The sequence below is a fragment of the Onychostoma macrolepis genome, chromosome 12 (assembly GCF_012432095.1).
Source record: "Onychostoma macrolepis isolate SWU-2019 chromosome 12, ASM1243209v1, whole genome shotgun sequence".
Classification (NCBI taxonomy): domain Eukaryota; kingdom Metazoa; phylum Chordata; class Actinopteri; order Cypriniformes; family Cyprinidae; genus Onychostoma; species Onychostoma macrolepis.
In genome coordinates, this window is record NC_081166.1 from 23417724 (window position 1) to 23425878 (window position 8155).

General features: G+C 52.3%; 10 non-coding genes across 10 annotated transcripts; all 10 read right to left on the reverse strand.

Moving 5' to 3' along the window:
* Positions 1-526: 526 nt before the first annotated feature.
* Positions 527-608, reverse strand: trnal-aag (transfer RNA leucine (anticodon AAG)). Its single transcript has one exon. It is a non-coding gene; the product is annotated as a tRNA-Leu (tRNA).
* Positions 609-1050: 442 nt separating this feature from the next.
* Positions 1051-1132, reverse strand: trnal-uag (transfer RNA leucine (anticodon UAG)). The gene has a single exon. It is a non-coding gene; the product is annotated as a tRNA-Leu (tRNA).
* Positions 1133-2157: 1025 nt separating this feature from the next.
* On the reverse strand, positions 2158-2239 carry trnal-uag (transfer RNA leucine (anticodon UAG)). Its single transcript has one exon. It is a non-coding gene; the product is annotated as a tRNA-Leu (tRNA).
* A 1030-nt stretch (positions 2240-3269) lies between these two features.
* trnal-uag (transfer RNA leucine (anticodon UAG)) lies at positions 3270-3351 on the reverse strand. Its single transcript has one exon. It is a non-coding gene; the product is annotated as a tRNA-Leu (tRNA).
* A 140-nt stretch (positions 3352-3491) lies between these two features.
* trnal-aag (transfer RNA leucine (anticodon AAG)) lies at positions 3492-3573 on the reverse strand. The gene has a single exon. It is a non-coding gene; the product is annotated as a tRNA-Leu (tRNA).
* Positions 3574-4385: 812 nt separating this feature from the next.
* On the reverse strand, positions 4386-4467 carry trnal-uag (transfer RNA leucine (anticodon UAG)). The gene has a single exon. It is a non-coding gene; the product is annotated as a tRNA-Leu (tRNA).
* Positions 4468-4607: 140 nt separating this feature from the next.
* trnal-aag (transfer RNA leucine (anticodon AAG)) lies at positions 4608-4689 on the reverse strand. The gene has a single exon. It is a non-coding gene; the product is annotated as a tRNA-Leu (tRNA).
* Positions 4690-5497: 808 nt separating this feature from the next.
* trnal-uag (transfer RNA leucine (anticodon UAG)) lies at positions 5498-5579 on the reverse strand. Its single transcript has one exon. It is a non-coding gene; the product is annotated as a tRNA-Leu (tRNA).
* A 1027-nt stretch (positions 5580-6606) lies between these two features.
* trnal-uag (transfer RNA leucine (anticodon UAG)) lies at positions 6607-6688 on the reverse strand. The gene has a single exon. It is a non-coding gene; the product is annotated as a tRNA-Leu (tRNA).
* Positions 6689-7928: 1240 nt separating this feature from the next.
* Positions 7929-8010, reverse strand: trnal-aag (transfer RNA leucine (anticodon AAG)). Its single transcript has one exon. It is a non-coding gene; the product is annotated as a tRNA-Leu (tRNA).
* Between the last annotated feature and the right edge of the window lie 145 nt (positions 8011-8155).

An 8155-nucleotide genomic window follows, 5' to 3' on the forward strand; every position in this document is an offset into this window, starting at 1 on the left:
ATGTTTTTGAAGTGTTTCTGTACTGTGAGAAAAAGGAAAAAACTCAGAACTTAATTTGTATGTGACTAATTAAGGTATGTATTTTGTAACACTCTACCACTTTGTTATTTTGTAAATGAAACAAACAAAGTTTATTGCTAGAATATTAACAAATAGTTACAGCTGTGTCTCATATCAAAGTTCCATGGGTCGCTTCGACCGGTGGAAAGGCCACCCCGATACTGAAAAGAAAGGAAAGCAAAAGCAGCTGAATTTGGATGTGCATGCAGCTTTCAGGCACAGCAGCCACAAGGGCCTTCCGAAAGGCTTTCCTGGCAGCGGTGGGATTCGCCCCCGAAGAGACTGGAGCCTAAATCCAGCGCCTTAGACCACTCGGCCACGCTACCCCGGTAGACTACCCCTTTTCTGCCCTTCCACCCTGCAGAAATTGCGGTAACGCGATTCTTCGCAAAGCCCATCGAGTGCGGCCAAGGATAGCTCTTTGCTCGGCAATCGCAGCCACAAGAGTATTCCAAAAAGGTTGCCCTGGCAGCGGTGGGATTTGAACCCACGCCTCCGAAGAGACTGGAGCCTTAATCCAGCACCTTAGAACGCTCGGCCACGCTACCCCGTGGGTCAGTGTTCCATGGGTCGCTTCGACCGGTGGAAAGGCCACCCCGATGCTGAATTTGCTAAAAAGCTGCAGTCTAATCCTGTTTGCGTAAGACAAACCTGATCCCAAGCGGGTTAGCGCTATGGCTGTGTTGCTGTCACAACAAGTCTGAGATGAGTTTGGAAAAACAGATCAACACAGGATTGACTCAAATCGCCAGCAACGAAACCTCAAGTAGTCAGTAAACCACACAGGAAGGATGGGGCCGCAGGAGCAGAACTAAGTCACCCTGCCTTAGCAAATAGGCGATCGGCTGTGGGAGAGGACGAGGAATCTAGTTTGACTCTCATGTTCCTGGGCGGCCTGGCTGCTGCCAGGGAAATATAGTGCTCTCACAATATTTTCAGACCTTTCTCGAGTTCACGCAGGTACCTCCCGGCCTTGGTTAAAACCACAGCTGGCAGCGGTGGGATTCGAACCCACGCCTCCAGAGAGACTGGAGCCTAAATCCAGCGCCTTAGACCACTCGGCCACGCTACCCCGGTAAACTACCCCTTTTCTGCCCTTCCACCCTGCAGAAATTGCGGTAACGCGATTCTTCGCAAAGCCCATCGAGTGCGGCCAAGGATAGCTCTTTGCTCGGCAATCGCAGCCACAAGAGTATTCCAAAAAGGTTGCCCTGGCAGCGGTGGGATTCGAACCCACGCCTCCGAAGAGACTGGAGCCTTAATCCAGCGCCTTAGACCGCCGCCACGCTACCCGTGGGTCAGTGTTCCATGGGTCGCTCGACCGTGGAAAGGCCACCCGATGCTGAATTTGCTAAAAGCTGCAGTCTAATCCTGTTTGCGTAAGACAAACCTGATCCCAAGCGGGTTAGCGCTATGGCTGTGTTGCTGTCACAACAAGTCTGAGATGAGTTTGGAAAAACAGATCAACACAGGATTGACTCAAATCGCCAGCAACGAAACCTCAAGTAGTCAGTAAACCACACAGGAAGGATGGGGCCGCAGGAGCAGAACTAAGTCACCCTGCCTTAGCAAATAGGCGATCGGCTGTGGGAGAGGACGAGGAATCTGGTTTGACTCGCATGTTCCTGGGGGGCCTGGCTGAAGCGGTTGGGGGCGGGGGATGTTTTGAAGTAACTTCACTATGATTGTAAATTATTGGTGTCACTGTTTCAACAGGGTGCCTTTATTAGAAAGGAGCAGAGGCTGGGACAGGCTTCCAGCACTGGCTTGGCTAAAAAGAAAGGAATGCAAAAGGGGCTGAATTTGGATGTGATGAGTTTGGAAGAACCGATCAACACAGGATTGACTCAGATCGTCAGCAACGAAACCTCAAGTAGTCAGTAAAACCACACAGGAAGGATGGGTCCCCAGGAGCAGAATTAAGTACCCTGCCTTAGCAAAGAGGCGATTGGCTGTGGGAGAGGACGAGGAATCTAGTTTGACTCTCATGTTCCTGGGCGGCCTGGCTGCTGCCAGGGAAATATAGTGCTCTCACAATATTTTCAGACCTTTCTCGAGTTCACGCAGGTACCTCCCGGCCTTGGTTAAAACCACAGCTGGCAGCGGTGGGATTTGAACCCACGCCTCCAGAGAGACTGGAGCCTAAATCCAGCGCCTTAGACCACTCGGCCACGCTACCCCGGTAAACTACCCCTTTTCTGCCCTTCCACCCTGCAGAAATTGCGGTAACGCGATTCTTCGCAAAGCCCATCGAGTGCGGCCAAGGATAGCTCTTTGCTCGGCAATCGCAGCCACAAGAGTATTCCAAAAAGGTTGCCCTGGCAGCGGTGGGATTCGAACCCACGCCTCCGAAGAGACTGGAGCCTTAATCCAGCGCCTTAGACCGCCGCCACGCTACCCGTGGGTCAGTGTTCCATGGGTCGCTTCGACCGTGGAAAGGCCACCCCGATGCTGAATTTGCTAAAAAGCTGCAGTCTAATCCTGTTTGCGTAAGACAAACCTGATCCCAAGCGGGTTAGCGCTTGCGGCTGTGTTGCTGTCACAACAAGTCTGAGATGAGTTTGGAAAAACAGATCAACACAGGATTGACTCAAATCGCCAGCAACGAAACCTCAAGTAGTCAGTAAACCACACAGGAAGGATGGGGCCGCAGGAGCAGAACTAAGTCACCCTGCCTTAGCAAATAGGCGATCGGCTGTGGGAGAGGACGAGGAATCTGGTTTGACTCGCATGTTCCTGGGGGGCCTGGCTGAAGCGGTTGGGGGCGGGGGGATGTTTTGAAGTAACTTCACTATGATTGTAAATTATTGGTGTCACTGTTTCAACAGGGTGCCTTTATTAGAAAGGAGCAGAGGCTGGGACAGGCTTCCAGCACTGGCTTGGCTAAAAAGAAAGGAATGCAAAAGGGGCTGAATTTGGATGTGATGAGTTTGGAAGAACCGATCAACACAGGATTGACTCAGATCGTCAGCAACGAAACCTCAAGTAGTCAGTAAAACCACACAGGAAGGATGGGTCCCCAGGAGCAGAATTAAGTACCCTGCCTTAGCAAAGAGGCGATTGGCTGTGGGAGAGGACGAGGAATCTAGTTTGACTCTCATGTTCCTGGGCGGCCTGGCTGCTGCCAGGGAAATATAGTGCTCTCACAATATTTTCAGACCTTTCTCGAGTTCACGCAGGTACCTCCCGGCCTTGGTTAAAACCACAGCTGGCAGCGGTGGGATTTGAACCCACGCCTCCAGAGAGACTGGAGCCTAAATCCAGCGCCTTAGACCACTCGGCCACGCTACCCCGGTAAACTACCCCTTTTCTGCCCTTCCACCCTGCAGAAATTGCGGTAACGCGATTCTTCGCAAAGCCCATCGAGTGCGGCCAAGGATAGCTCTTTGCTCGGCAATCGCAGCCACAAGAGTATTCCAAAAAGGTTGCCCTGGCAGCGGTGGGATTCGAACCCACGCCTCCGAAGAGACTGGAGCCTTAATCCAGCGCCTTAGACCGCTCGGCCACGCTACCCCGTGGGTCAGTGTTCCATGGGTCGCTTCGACCGGTGGAAAGGCCACCCCGATGCTGAATTTGCTAAAAAGCTGCAGTCTAATCCTGTTTGCGTAAGACAAACCTGATCCCAAGCGGGTTAGCGCTTGCGGCTGTGTTGCTGTCACAACAAGTCTGAGATGAGTTTGGAAAAACAGATCAACACAGGATTGACTCAAATCGCCAGCAACGAAACCTCAAGTAGTCAGTAAACCACACAGGAAGGATGGGGCCGCAGGAGCAGAACTAAGTCACCCTGCCTTAGCAAATAGGCGATCGGCTGTGGGAGAGGACGAGGAATCTGGTTTGACTCGCATGTTCCTGGGGGGCCTGGCTGAAGCGGTTGGGGGCGGGGGGATGTTTTGAAGTAACTTCACTATGATTGTAAATTATTGGTGTCACTGTTTCAACAGGGTGCCTTTATTAGAAAGGAGCAGAGGCTGGGACAGGCTTCCAGCACTGGCTTGGCTAAAAAGAAAGGAATGCAAAAGGGGCTGAATTTGGATGTGATGAGTTTGGAAGAACCGATCAACACAGGATTGACTCAGATCGTCAGCAACGAAACCTCAAGTAGTCAGTAAAACCACACAGGAAGGATGGGTCCCCAGGAGCAGAATTAAGTACCCTGCCTTAGCAAAGAGGCGATTGGCTGTGGGAGAGGACGAGGAATCTAGTTTGAATCTCATGTTCCTGGGCGGCCTGGCTGCTGCCAGGGAAATATAGTGCTCTCACAATATTTTCAGACCTTTCTCGAGTTCACGCAGGTACCTCCCGGCCTTGGTTAAAACCACAGCTGGCAGCGGTGGGATTCGAACCCACGCCTCCTGAGAGACTGGAGCCTAAATCCAGCGCCTTAGACCACTCGGCCACGCTACCCCGGTAAACTACCCCTTTTCTGCCCTTCCACCCTGCAGAAATTGCGGTAACGCGATTCTTCGCAAAGCCCATCGAGTGCGGCCAAGGATAGCTCTTTGCTCGGCAATCGCAGCCACAAGAGTATTCCAAAAAGGTTGACCTGGCAGCGGTGGGATTCGAACCCACGCCTCCGAAGAGACTGGAGCCTTAATCCAGCGCCTTAGACCGCTCGGCCACGCTACCCCGTGGGTCAGTGTTCCATGGGTCGCTTCGACCGGTGGAAAGGCCACCCCGATGCTGAATTTGCTAAAAAGCTGCAGTCTAATCCTGTTTGCGTAAGACAAACCTGATCCCAAGCGGGTTAGCGCTATGGCTGTGTTGCTGTCACAACAAGTCTGAGATGAGTTTGGAAAAACAGATCAACACAGGATTGACTCAAATCGCCAGCAACGAAACCTCAAGTAGTCAGTAAACCACACAGGAAGGATGGGGCCGCAGGAGCAGAACTAAGTCACCCTGCCTTAGCAAATAGGCGATCGGCTGTGGGAGAGGACGAGGAATCTGGTTTGACTCACATGTTCCTGGGGGGCCTGGCTGAAGCGGTTGGGGGCGGGGGGATGTTTTGAAGTAACTTCACTATGATTGTAAATTATTGGTGTCACTGTTTCAACAGGGTGCCTTTATTAGAAAGGAGCAGAGGCTGGGACAGGCTTCCAGCACTGGCTTGGCTAAAAAGAAAGGAATGCAAAAGGGGCTGAATTTGGATGTGATGAGTTTGGAAGAACCGATCAACACAGGATTGACTCAGATCGTCAGCAACGAAACCTCAAGTAGTCAGTAAAACCACACAGGAAGGATGGGTCCCCAGGAGCAGAATTAAGTACCCTGCCTTAGCAAAGAGGCGATTGGCTGTGGAGAGGACGAGGAATCTAGTTTGACTCTCATGTTCCTGGGCGGCCTGGCTGCTGCCAGGAAATATAGTGCTCTCACAATATTTTCAGACCTTTCTCGAGTTCACGAGGTACCTCCCGGCCTTGGTTAAAACCACAGCTGGCAGCGGTGGGATTCGAACCCACGCCTCCAGAGAGACTGGAGCCTAAATCCAGCGCCTTAGACCACTCGGCCACGCTACCCCGGTAAACTACCCCTTTTCTGCCCTTCCACCCTGCAGAAATTGCGGTAACGCCGATTCTTCGCAAAGCCCATCGAAAAGTGCGGCCAAGGATAGCTCTTTGCTCGGCAATCGCAGCCACAAGAGTATTCCAAAAGGTTGACCTGGCAGCGGTGGGATTCGAACCCACGCCTCGAAGAGACTGGAGCCTTAATCCAGCGCCTTAGACCGCCGCCACGCTACCCGTGGGTCAGTGTTCCATGGGTCGCCGACCGGTGGAAAGGCCACCCGATGCTGAATTTGCTAAAAGCTGCAGTCTAATCCTGTTTGCGTAAGACAAACCTGATCCCAAGCGGGTTAGCGCTATGCTGTGTTGCTGTCACAACAAGTCTGAGATGAGTTTGGAAAAACAGATCAACACAGGATTGACTCAAATCGCCAACAACGAAACCTCAAGTAGTCAGTAAACCACACAGGAAGGATGGGGCCGCAGGAGCAGAACTAAGTCACCCTGCCTTAGCAAATAGGCGATCGGCTGTGGGAGAGGACGAGGAATCTGGTTTGACTCGCATGTTCCTGGGGGGCCTGGCTGAAGCGGTTGGGGGCGGGGGGATGTTTTGAAGTAACTTCACTATGATTGTAAATTATTGGTGTCACTGTTTCAACAGGGTGCCTTTATTAGAAAGGAGCAGAGGCTGGGACAGGCTTCCAGCACTGGCTTGGCTAAAAAGAAAGGAATGCAAAAGGGGCTGAATTTGGATGTGATGAGTTTGGAAGAACCGATCAACACAGGATTGACTCAGATCGTCAGCAACGAAACCTCAAGTAGTCAGTAAAACCACACAGGAAGGATGGGTCCCCAGGAGCAGAATTAAGTACCCTGCCTTAGCAAAGAGGCGATTGGCTGTGGGAGAGGACGAGGAATCTAGTTTGAATCTCATGTTCCTGGGCGGCCTGGCTGCTGCCAGGGAAATATAGTGCTCTCACAATATTTTCAGACCTTTCTCGAGTTCACGCAGGTACCTCCCGGCCTTGGTTAAAACCACAGCTGGCAGCGGTGGGATTTGAACCCACGCCTCCAGAGAGACTGGAGCCTAAATCCAGCGCCTTAGACCACTCGGCCACGCTACCCCGGTAAACTACCCCTTTTCTGCCCTTCCACCCTGCAGAAATTGCGGTAACGCGATTCTTCGCAAAGCCCATCGAAAGTGCGGCCAAGGATAGCTCTTTGCTCGGCAATCGCAGCCACAAGAGTATTCCAAAAGGTTGACCTGGCAGCGGTGGGATTGAACCCACGCCTCAAGAGACTGGAGCCTTAATCCAGCGCCTTAGACCGCCGCCACGCTACCCGTGGGTCAGTGTTCCATGGGTCGCTTGACCGGTGGAAAGGCCACCCGATGCTGAATTTGCTAAAAGCTGCAGTCTAATCCTGTTTGCGTAAGACAAACCTGATCCCAAGCGGGTTAGCGCTATGGCTGTGTTGCTGTCACAACAAGTCTGAGATGAGTTTGGAAAAACAGATCAACACAGGATTGACTCAAATCGCCAGCAACGAAACCTCAAGTAGTCAGTAAACCACACAGGAAGGATGGGGCGCAGGAGCAGAACTAAGTCACCCTGCCTTAGCAAATAGGCGATCGGCTGTGGGAGAGGACGAGGAATCTGGTTTGACTCACATGTTCCTGGGGGGCCTGGCTGAAGCGGTTGGGGGCGGGGGGATGTTTTGAAGTAACTTCACTATGATTGTAAATTATTGGTGTCACTGTTTCAACAGGGTGCCTTTATTAGAAAGGAGCAGAGGCTGGGACAGGCTTCCAGCACTGGCTTGGCTAAAAAGAAAGGAATGCAAAAGGGGCTGAATTTGGATGTGATGAGTTTGGAAGAACCGATCAACACAGGATTGACTCAGATCGTCAGCAACGAAACCTCAAGTAGTCAGTAAAACCACACAGGAAGGATGGGTCCCCAGGAGCAGAATTAAGTACCCTGCCTTAGCAAAGAGGCGATTGGCTGTGGAGAGGACGAGGAATCTAGTTTGACTCTCATGTTCCTGGGCGGCCTGGCTGCTGCCAGGAAATATAGTGCTCTCACAATATTTTCAGACCTTTCTCGAGTTCACAGGTACCTCCCGGCCTTGGTTAAAACCACAGCTGGCAGCGGTGGGATTGAACCACGCCTCCAGAGAGACTGGAGCCTAAATCCAGCGCCTTAGACCACTCGGCCACGCTACCCCGGTAAACTACCCCTTTTCTGCCCTTCCACCCTGCAGAAATTGCGGTAACGCGATTCTTCGCAAAGCCCATCGAGTGCGGCCAAGGATAGCTCTTTGCTCGGCAATCGCAGCCACAAGAGTATTCCAAAAAGGTTGCCCTGGCAGCGGTGGGATTCGAACCCACGCCTCCGAAGAGACTGGAGCCTTAATCCAGCGCCTTAGACCGCTCGGCCACGCTACCCCGTGGGTCAGTGTTCCATGGGTCGCTTCGACCGGTGGAAAGGCCACCCCGATGCTGAATTTGCTAAAAAGCTGCAGTCTAATCCTGTTTGCGTAAGACAAACCTGATCCCAAGCGGGTTAGCGCTTGCGGCTGTGTTGCTGTCA